The sequence below is a fragment of the Micropterus dolomieu genome, linkage group LG02 (genome assembly GCF_021292245.1).
Source record: "Micropterus dolomieu isolate WLL.071019.BEF.003 ecotype Adirondacks linkage group LG02, ASM2129224v1, whole genome shotgun sequence".
NCBI lineage: Eukaryota > Metazoa > Chordata > Actinopteri > Centrarchiformes > Centrarchidae > Micropterus > Micropterus dolomieu.
The window spans coordinates 24763406-24774796 of record NC_060151.1 but is presented as its reverse complement, the minus strand read 5'-3'; positions in this window follow the sequence as shown (position 1 = coordinate 24774796).

Genomic DNA, 11391 nt, shown 5'->3' with positions numbered 1-11391 from the left:
AACACACCTCCAGCATTTGCTTTGGAATCCAAATCCCGCACACACTGAGGGATATTATACAGAAATATAAGCCTTTGTTTTCACTCCAGTATATTCTGTTTTTTTCCTCTAAATCCTCCTTCCTTTCATATGTTTATGTATGTTCATGAATTGTAGTCATTACGCCTGGCAAGTGAACATTTTTCAACTCATGTGGACGTGTCATTTTGCCCTTTGTTTTTGCCCCTAAATTGTGCTTCAGGTTTAAACTAAAGATAATTAGTTCTATCTGGATTGTTATGGAATCAGATTTGTGCCAGTTTAGTCAAACAAAACCACATCAAACAAAAAATAAGAATTTGAGAGAGAGCTAACTGAAGCAAAAAAACTTTCATCTCAAAAGTGAAACATATAACTTGCAAACAAATTCTTGTTTTGTCATTTTGTTTACAGATCCCTCCACTGCCTGACTTTTTGTTTGCAGTTCTGACACAAATGTATCTCGTAGGCAGATTTTTCGGTGGTGAATCTCCATTGGTTGATTTAATGACAGCAAATTGCCCGAAAGATATTGTTTAATACAATAAGCCGTTCTGACACCTTAAACACTGTAAACATAAGCTAAGCCTTGCATCTTAGGTCTGTTTGGGTCTGCAGGTCTCACAATGTCACACTGTTCTACAAAGAGAAGGCAAATTACTGTGTTTTTTGAGCTTTCACACACAAACACACATGCTAACAATACTTGCTAGCAATCGTTATCGCAAACATTATTAGTTAGATAAAAGCTAACTTAAATAGCAGATGCTTAACTTTACCTCTAACTTAAAGACGTCATATTATGCTTTGTGGCTTTTTCCCTCTCCTTTATTGTTATATACCTTTTTTTGCATGTAATAGGTTTGCAAAGTGAAAAAGCCCAAAGTCCAGCCCAAAGGGAGTTCCCATCTCCCACAGAGAACAATGCTCTGAACGGCCTTAAAACAGCTCATTTGTAGTCCAGACTTTTCCCTTTCTTCCCTGTGACAACACAGGGATGATAGCAAATATAATATAATATTATAATGCTCGCCAAGCGGCTAGTCAGGCATGCCCTCAAAAACACCAGTGTAAAAACACAGTGAGCTGCAGCACACAGTGACAAGGCTTCTGCCTGCTGCCTTTCCCTTCCAAACACTAACTACCCTCCAGGCAGTCAATGGACATAAAGTTGTTACTATGATGTAGAGACAGAGCTCAGTTAAAACTTTATGGGTCAAAGATACATTTGTTACAGATTAATAACTCACCACTCTGAAACTCTTGCTCTAGTCCATGTTGCTAAGCTGGTAAGGAGAAAATATACCGTGTTTACCGGCCTTTCGCTGACCTGCCCTTCTCTGCTTCTGATTGGCTAGTAGTCCTTAACTAGGAACTGCTTATGTGCAACTCCCAACAAAGATTTTGTAGAGGTAAGATGCATCACTCCATAGCTAAAATGAAGCGTTGAACACAGGGTTAAAAAAGAGGAGCTGCAGCTATGTGCAGTATGACAAAAAATATGGTGTTTTGAAACCATGTAAACCTGTTCTAGTAAAACCCCTAAAACAATTTTGAACCTGATGAAATGAGCATAAGACAGCAAACACAAACACTACAACTCAGATAACATATATGATCAATACTTATACTACTTACACTTACAATCCAGTAATAGTTTGTTTTGCAAGTTATATGTTTTCTTATGAGATTTTTGTTTTGCTTCAGCTAGTTTTAATTCTCTCTCAAATTCTTATTTTTGTTTGATTTTTAAGAAGTTTTGTTTGACTAAATGGGCACAAATCTGATTCCATAGATTGTGATGTACAGGAGTATTTCTATTTCTAGTTGTAGTGTATTCAAGACTGTAATTTCCCCAGGGGATAGGGGGGCGGGGTCAATCTGTCAGAGATAATAAAGTAAGAAATCATCGTATTGATAGCATTGATTTACGTGCACTGGCTCAGGTTTGTACAAAAACCAACACAGCAGACAACAAATGAGACTGAATATTGTGTTTTGCTGCCATGATGTCTGTGCAGCTAGCTGAACAGACTGATGCTGAATTCCTTCTCTTTGATCAGCACACACAGGAAGGACAAAATCTTCCAAAAAAGGATTCTGTATAGCACCGCTGCTTGCCTATCTGTGATGACATACCACGACGTGCCGACGACGTGTCCAAAGCACAACAGAGTAAATTATTCAAATATAACACATCCTGCTGTTTGTCTGAGACATCACAACAGTCTTTGAAGAAAATAATGCATTTGTGTGTGTCTCTTGTGTATGTGGTTGTGATGAATAGAGCTCACAGCTATTGATTTCTCATGAGGGGAGATGAGGTCATTGTGCTGCGTTTGCAACAAACTTCTCCCTGAGCTGAAGATGGACCTCCATCTTCTAGTCCCCCCTGACACCAGCTGCCCCTGCAGAGGCAAGTGATTATCCAAGCCTCTGAGCATCGGATTGCATCGCAGGTCACGGGTTAGGTTACGTGAGTGAGACAGTTATTGATTGGGCCTTCGATCTTTAGCCTGGTTACGTTAGGCAGAGCAAATGGAGGGACATGTGCTCGATCTACACGATGAACCATTAATTCCAGCACTTCAATCCAGTCACAGACGCTACTTTTAAGGATTCAATATTTACACATTCTCCACACAGGGCCCACGGGTGAGTATTATGGTAATATATGCACGAAAAAATCAATGCTGTCAGCCATTCATTATTTTCATAGCATGTCAACAGTGGTTGTCTCCACTGTAAAGCGGAAAAGTTGAGATTAAAATGCTACACAGAAAGATGAGCGCTGATGTAATATCTTTCTCTCCCCTCTCCCACAGGCTTACTCTCTGTGGATAAGGAGGAATAACGCTTGATATCTGCAATTTAGATCAGCAATCCAACTCATTTGCACAGAGCACTACCTAGACACACACACACACACACACACACACACACACACACACACACGCTACATTTTAAATGCTGCATTTGAATTTGCTAAATGAGAGGACTGAAGAATACAATGGTGATCTCCAATTGTATGCCTGGCCCCCTCTCCAAAGAGGTTTCCATGTTGCCGTGGTGACAGCTGTGGAAAGCAGTGGCTTGTTTTTTATTGTTTCAGTAAGGTGGTTCAGTCATGCACATTTCCCTTTTAAACATCACAAGTGGCCTGATTAGCCATTCATTCACAGTTGGTGCAACACAGCACAAAGAAATGGCTCCCTGTGGATTATAAATGAATCACCTATACATCCAAATATCCTCAAACCCATGAATCTGATGGGAAAGAACAAGAAATCTGCTTTTTCTTTTTTGACAGAGATACGACAGAGGTTCTTTGTCAGCTAGAACTTTTTCAACTCCTGCACTTTGGAGCTGATATTAACATGTCAGAGGCAGATTTGAGTTAGAGGACAGAGCGGGAAGTCAGAGAGACGGGCTTCTAATGAGCCTCTCTATGCCTTGTCTTGTTATTAAGTATTCATGTTCAAGGTATTTTTAACCTGTGGAGACATCAGTGTCAGGGTCATTCCAGCAGAGGCTGAAACACTCCAGAAACACCTCAGACAGGAGCTGACTCTCTAAAACTGAAGGAAAAAATAGTGTCAACGGGGTCCGCCATGTTGTTAGTTTAAGCAAGCAGAAAAGGCGTGGGAATGTTTCTCACATCAGTAGCAAATATTGGCCTGTGTCTGTGCCTGGTAGCCTATTGATTAGGCAAATAGTATTTTGTCCGTGAGCTAGTTAAGTTATCATTAACTATGGTCTGGAGCAGTTTGACAGTTAAACTTACAACATTTAAGCCCTCTTTTGCAGTATTTTAATCCAAGTTTTATCTGTTGTTTACTCTTTATTCATCTGTTGCTACATAAATGCACTGTGCAACCCTCTTGTAACATATTTATCATATACAGTACATTCAATATGTAAAGCACTTTGTATCTCTGTTTTCAAAGGTGCTATATAAATAAAGTTAGTATTATTAAAGGTAAAATTGCAGGGTGAGCCGCACGCTAGTCAGATGCTAAGCAGCCATGTGAACACCTTTAATGTTGCCACACAGTGAATGTGTTAATATTGTTGGTTAATGAAGAGTTTTACCACCTAGTTACGTAATTATGGCAATCTGCAGAGGTGAAAATGTGTGTTTAATATTGTACCATTTTCAATAACAAGGCTCACCTCACTCTTTTCAATAAATCTGTCTTCAGCACAACTCTCCTCACACTCTCTCTCAAATCTAATCATTATCCTAACAGAGCCTCTCTGGCCACTGATATCATGACTTATGGAGTGGAGTCCAGATCGCCAGACCTGATGTTCACTGTCTTCCCTCTGTCTCCTTGGCTTTGATATGTAAAATCTGTCCCCTGTCTGACCAACCCACTAAACACTGGTTGCACAGCTTGCTCCTAATCTCCATCACACAGTGTCTGCTTTAAAAGCAGCCAAACACAGCAGCCCCCTCCTCACAAAAGGAGAATACACACTCTGTTTGAACATCTGCCTGTCTGTCAGCCTGCCAGCTCGCCTGTTAAAGGAGCCCCAGACATTTTCCGACATTTCACACCAGCAGATTAATTAATCTCACCAGTCTCTTCAAAGTGGGCTCTGGAGCATCATGACCACAGGTTTTCCACTGGCTGTTTTGGTAAACATCCACAGATTCAGTGGGATGTAACTGCAGACAGTAATTGTGTTGTTCCTCAAACAACATAGCAAAAGCCTTCGTGAAGTGAAATGAAATGCTTGTCAGATTGTGACTGAAACCCTCTGATGGTGAAATCAGGAAGTAATTTTTAAAGACTGTCCAAAAGTGTAAGCCATTATCCCCATTTGCACTGTGTCAAAATAACAAGGACAAAACACATACAGTTCTTGAAGAGAGCGCGGGAAGTCTGCGGGATGCAGCCAGGAGGAGGCTAACAGCAGGTTTTTCCCTCTGCCTTTGAAATGCAAACACTTTTGCCTTTAGGACAAGGTTGGATGATGCAATGACAGAAAACACACTGAGGCTATAAACCTGGTTTTGTTGTCTTTTCAAAGGGAGATACAATGTATAAGACATGACCACTCACTCTCAACCAGTCGTCCAAACTAAAGATCAAAATATGTTATTTGTCGTTCCCCATTGTTTTTAAGTGTTTTCCAAAACTACTAAAAATTACTATATGCATGGTTAAGGTTTGGTTAGGTTTAGCCATAAAAACTACTTGGTAACAGTTAGAGAATGATTATAGTTACAATGTTACAACGAAAAAGGAAAACAAACAGCAGACAATGGTGTGTCAGTCACACACTTTCATGACCCAACCATCCGCCCCAACCTCCTCCATAAAGAGTTTTGCAGTGCTGATAGATAAGTCTTAATTTGCACAGCCACAAGATCCTTAATAACAAAGTATAATCTGTGAAAGACAGTAAAACACAGTAATTTATTTAGTAAACTGATGTTCACTCCTTTGTGTTCTGTTAGTATGTGTTCACACAGAAAGCAAAGCGAATTTTTCGCACAGTGTGATTACATACAAAGTTAATACAAAGAGCAAATGAAGCGCACTGGGAGACATGAATTGGCCAATGCACATGCAAACACTCAAAATTTGGATAATGAAAACATTTAACTTCGCCAATGAAAAATGTGCGTGTATCACAGGGCTCTGCAGAGTGTTATGTGGGGAGGACCGAGCGGAGTGGAGGAATAGAGGCTCTGCTTACAGACAGACCAACAAGTCCTCCAACCGGAGCGACAATTTAGGTCGTTTTAACCAACCTACAAATACGACTCACCTAAAGCCCCTTGTCAACTGCACGGTACCAGCTCGACTCGCCTCGACTCTACTCGCCTTTTTTAGGTTTTCCATTGCGGAAAAGTTGTACCTGTACCTGCTACCAGGTACTTTTTTTCTTATCACCTCCGTCGAGATTCCAAGCAAGCTGAGGCAATACTAAAATATGACGTGAAAACACAGCAGACTACTGATTGGTCAGAGTGAATCGTCACTATTCACTGCATCATCATTGCGCGTGCCGGACAGAGCCAGCAACAGAACGTTTTATATTTTAAAATTTTCGCACGTTATTTCTATTTATTTCTCCTATCTGCAATGGAAAACGGAGCACGGCCAAACCGAGTCAAGTCGAGACGAGTTAAGTCGAGGCGAGTCGAGCTGGTACTGGTAATGGAAAAATGGCATAAGCGTATCCTAAAAGTTTTGAAAAGTATCTGATTTTCTATCCACCACCACCATCACCAAATTACAACTTTCTGGCTTTTAATAAAACCTGACCATCTTTGTCATGTGTTTAGAGGTCGCTGCCTCAATAATAGTAAACATGGGTCGTAATTTTGTGTGGCTGAAATTACCTATATGGTCGTTTTTCTGTTGAAGACAGACTGGACAGACGGCTATTGAGGGACAGGGAGCTCTGGCAGCACCGGAGGTTCTAGAAAAATAGTTGCACCAGATCCTTCTCTTAGCGGGAGCCGTTCACCAGTGGGAGGAGCTCAGAGTAATTTTCTTTGTACTTTTGGGATCAAAAAGTGGATTTTTCTTCCCTCTGGCTTCTCAACCTGTCTGCAGCAGCAAGCCCCTAAATGTCCGTTAAACTGTACTGCTACGTAACATTGCTGGAAGTGGTTGTTAGTAGCAACAGGAAGTTCAACTGAAAGCCAGTGAGGAAAGTCCCCGGGGCTCAAGTAATTCAACTTTAAACTTGATTTACAACTCATCTTTTCTGACTTCAGACTTGATTTAGACCAGCTTATTTGAAGATCGGTGATCATTTCCAGTAGGGGAATATCTGTTCACTTCCACAATCCATATCTGTAATGCAGAGTGTGCCTGCCAGCTACAGATATGCAAGACTCCAATGAATCAACAAACAAAACAATGTGTTTTGGACTCTGAAAGGCTTCCACAGGATGCGTGCCATACGCTGCAGTGTTTAGAATTAGGGACTTCATAGCATTATGGAAAACAGAAGGACTGCGTCAACTTCCAAATATATAACAAAAAAACAGCCCAACTACATCCAACATCATACTCATGAAAATGTACTTGTCGTGGAAATTATATTACTATATATATATATATAAGTACTATAAAACATATACAGCTTGTCCAGAGACCTGCAGCCTAGGGCGGCTTTGGGCGTCGAGCAAAGGGCTGCATAATCATTTACACAGTCTAGGTTTCTATGTTTTGGGGAACAGAGATCCTCTCTTGAATGAACATTCCATGAGAGGAGAGGATCAACAAGAGAGGAAAACACCAAACGATCTCACAGCTCTGAGCTAAACCTTAGTAAATGTGGACAGACTAACAAAAGGAGTTTAGGAGAGGAAAGGTTAAGGATGAAAACACAATATAAATATCTATAAGACATAACAATAACAGTAATAGTAATAGTAATAGTAATGATAATAATAGAACATACATAAAAGATTAAATGTAAGAGGACACAATTTTCTGCTATAACAGTACTCACACAGGTCAAAGTTTTTAGCTGTTAGTGCTAACTTAGCTAATTCCACTGGTGTTTGACTTAAGTCAAATCATATGGTTATGTTTTAAGCTGAGAGATTAAATTGTGTTATAAATCAAAATATGCAGCTCTGCTTCAGATTTTGGAAAACATGGTTTAGTGTTTATTGACTGATGACTGCTATCTAACTGATGATTTCAGCTACATTTCTACAACTACAACAACAATTTATGCAGATGGAAAACCAGTTTTAACCTAACGCCGTCAAGGCTATTGATTGATTTTGCTTCATTTTAAAATGAATTGTGCTGTAATGTTGTCTTGCCCTCATTTCACCTGCAGGACACTACAACAACTTTCGCAAACTGCTAGCACAAATAATGCGGGTACAATATATGGCAGATATAACTGAAAATGTAATATGTTGTCTAAAGGGGTTTGTGAGTTAAATAATTACTTTATTACAGAGTAAAATATAATTTCTTGACAGTAAAATGTCTAGATATACAAGCTTCATACCGAAATATTACATCATGAGTCTTGACTTGGAATCAAACTCAAAGACTTCAGACCTGGACCTGCAGTTTGAGATATAGAAACATTTCAGTGAAGCTCTCTTTTCAGACCAGCCTCATCATGACTCAGCCTTCAGTCCAGTGATCCAAGACAGAAACCTGCCAACCAATTAGATCAGAGCCACATGACTATTGACAGAGAGTAGAAACACTTTCTGTCTCTTTGTCAGTCTGTGTTGTAATCTTTCCTCTCATAGACACATAACAACACATTGAGTTTGACACCACTGACAAAATATGTCAGCAACATGTAAGGAAAATATGTCAGCCAGTGTGGTGACACACAGTGCCATGTCAAATAGTCTCTAATTATCCACTCATACCTTGTGACTTCATGTCACCAACACCATCTGCATCGTAGTAAGCTAGAGAGGAAAGAAAAAGGAAATACAGTACATCATATTTTGTATAAACTTTGTAGTGTTCTCTCTACGTGTGTACCTTTTGTATCGTTGCCTCTTAACTCTGCTTTCATCTTAGCAACATGTGTGACACAGGTTGGGGATGGAAAACAATTCATTGTAAGCACAGTATGATTCCTGCAGGGGGATTTGCCCTCTTACTTTTGCTAATTATTAGTAGCATTATGTATGAGACAGGGTTATATAAAACAAAACAGCAGAGAAGGGGGCTTGGTGGAAATTTGCTTTATTAGTTATCACAGGCCACCCTAGGCATTTAATTTCACCAAAAAAATCTAATGTTTTCAATCTCTTGATACCACTAACATGTCTGCATGGTAAATATAAATTAGCTGGTTAGCTTATCTTAGCATAAGACTAAAAACAGGGGCAGCTTGGCTCTGTCCAAAGGTAACAAAATAAATCCAAAATTGAGATGGTAGTTGTCTTTGTGCAAAGATAAGCTAACAAGCTGCAGGCTGTAGCTTTATATCAACAGATTCTCATGTTAATATCGGCATATATTGGCTTATATATAAGCATGTTTGCCCAAACTATTTCTTTAAAACACATTCTGTTTAATTCATGAAGCACACAAAAATCTTTGCCTATTACTAGGAGGGGACCACACAAAAAATGCTGCAGGACAAACAAGGTTTAAAGATGCAAAGGTTCACTTTGACATTCATGGTTTATTGTATCTGAGTTGAATGAGAAAACGAACGCTGTTAGTGGACAAAACACTTCCTGATTAAATTCTCATGCTACCTAAAGCAAAACAAGCAATGAAAGAAAGAAAGAAAGGGTAGGACTGATTGCCAAGTCGCTTTAATCTTTCTAGAGCTATTTTCCTTCCTGTTAGTTTCACATCAGCGTGAAAAACAATTTTTCTTTCTGTTCGAAGGAAAACGAAAGTAAAAACCTTGGAAGCGTGATGATGGGGTTTGAACTCGCTCAGCCCACAAAAGTAGTCCTTTGTTATTTTTGGTGTTTTACACAGAGATAACATTTGCTGTCTGACAGATGGTTCTCCAGACGATTAATTTTTCTCTGCCAGACATGGCTGACGTTTACCAGCAGGGACAAAAACACACACTCCCATGCACACCCACTTGTCCTGATATATAATGAGCCCCTGGAAGAGTAGGTATTCAAACTGTGTGACACTGAAAAAAAGCTTGTTTCACTTTGTGGCTTTATTGCACAAAGCAGCGGGTACTTCTGTGGGCGACTTGTGTTTCTCATCAGACTGAAGCTGAACATTGAGCTGTGCTGACAAAGCAGATTTTTCTGTGTATTATTTCATCCAAAAAGTGTTCCTGTTGAAATAATGGTAACCACACTGAAAGTGAGGTGACAAAAACATTATGTTAACGTGTGATTGAGGTCTGTAATGACCTGCCTGAGGATATTATGTTAACCTGATCACCGCATTCTTCTAAAACTCCTCTTATAGCTTTTCTTTGTTTTGATTTTTTGGTTTGTTGTTTTATGTTCATCTGTTATTTCTCTTGATTGTTTTGGGGGTTAGAAGATACACTTATTTAGTGATGAAGACAGCTATGACATGAGCTGTGTTTGACTATTAATCAAACCATTTAGTGATCACTTTTATCATTTAAATGTTAACATTATGGAGAAAGCAAGTCTCAGTCAGGATTAATAAGCTTCACTCTAGGAAGCTTGAGAGCAGTCAGATTGGATTTACGTACATTAGTGTTAATCTTTGCCTCTGATGAGTTGACAAGACTCTAATTCATGATAAGCAATCAATAATGAATGAATATGACTGCTGTCAGCTTACATTTTCAGAGGTTAATTGTTGCTGGTGCATTTTATTAGCCATTGCTTTAAAGATGCTTCTGTGAATGACTGAGCAGAAATGCAAACAGACAACAGCTGGAATAAAGATTAATTAGACATTTTTTCTCATTGGTTATATGTCGACAGGTTGACAAGGGCTTACACATTTGTAAAACTTGCTGAAATTGAAGATATATTAACAATTTTCAGTAGCCTATTGCACTTAAATACACTGTAGTTTCTATTCTGTCGCCCTTTGGTTTCCCTCAGTGTTTTATTGTAGAGGTGGGCCATCTCGCCTGAAACAAAGATCACAATACACTTGCTACATGTAAAAACGTATCTTTAAAAGTCAGTTTCACATACAGTGCATCCAGAATGTATTCACAGCACATACTGTTATGTTAAAGCCTTTTTAAAAAATGTTTGTCACCCACTTGTAGAAACATCTCAAGGATGATCAGTGGAAACAGGATGCATCTGAGCTGAATAAATTTGCAAAGATTTCAAACAAACTTCTTTCACGTTGTCTTGGGGGTCTATGGGGTATTGTTTGTAGAAATTTGAGGAAAATAATGAATTTCATCCATTTTGGAATAAGACTATAACATAACAAAATGTGGAAAAAGTGAAGAGCTGTGAGTACTTTCTGGATGCACTGTATATTTCAGTTTATAATTTTATGTTTCAAATGCACACAAATCTGACAAAAAGATTGACTGGCCAAATTGAACAATAATTCTAAAGTAGTGTATTGCACACTTTTGATTTAAATGTACTGCTATATACACAAAAGTGCAATAACATGTGGTTTGCAAACACTTTAAACAAATAAGGTGCTTTTTACCAGCAGTATTCCCTTTACACAGTAGCAATAAAATATTTCTTGTAAATCTGAACTTAAACATTAATGTAATCAAATCAAATATTAAACAAAGCTTTTTGCCACTGCCAGGGAATTACCTATTATCTAGCTTGTTAAAACAAGTTACCATCAGAGTTTAGTTTTCTTGGGATTTTTTCTGAGCAGGTATCAGCAGAAACATTCTTCTTTTATCAGGGAGCATCAGAAACAGTCTATGTTCAGTAGCAAGTTTCCCTGTTACAGTGAGGTG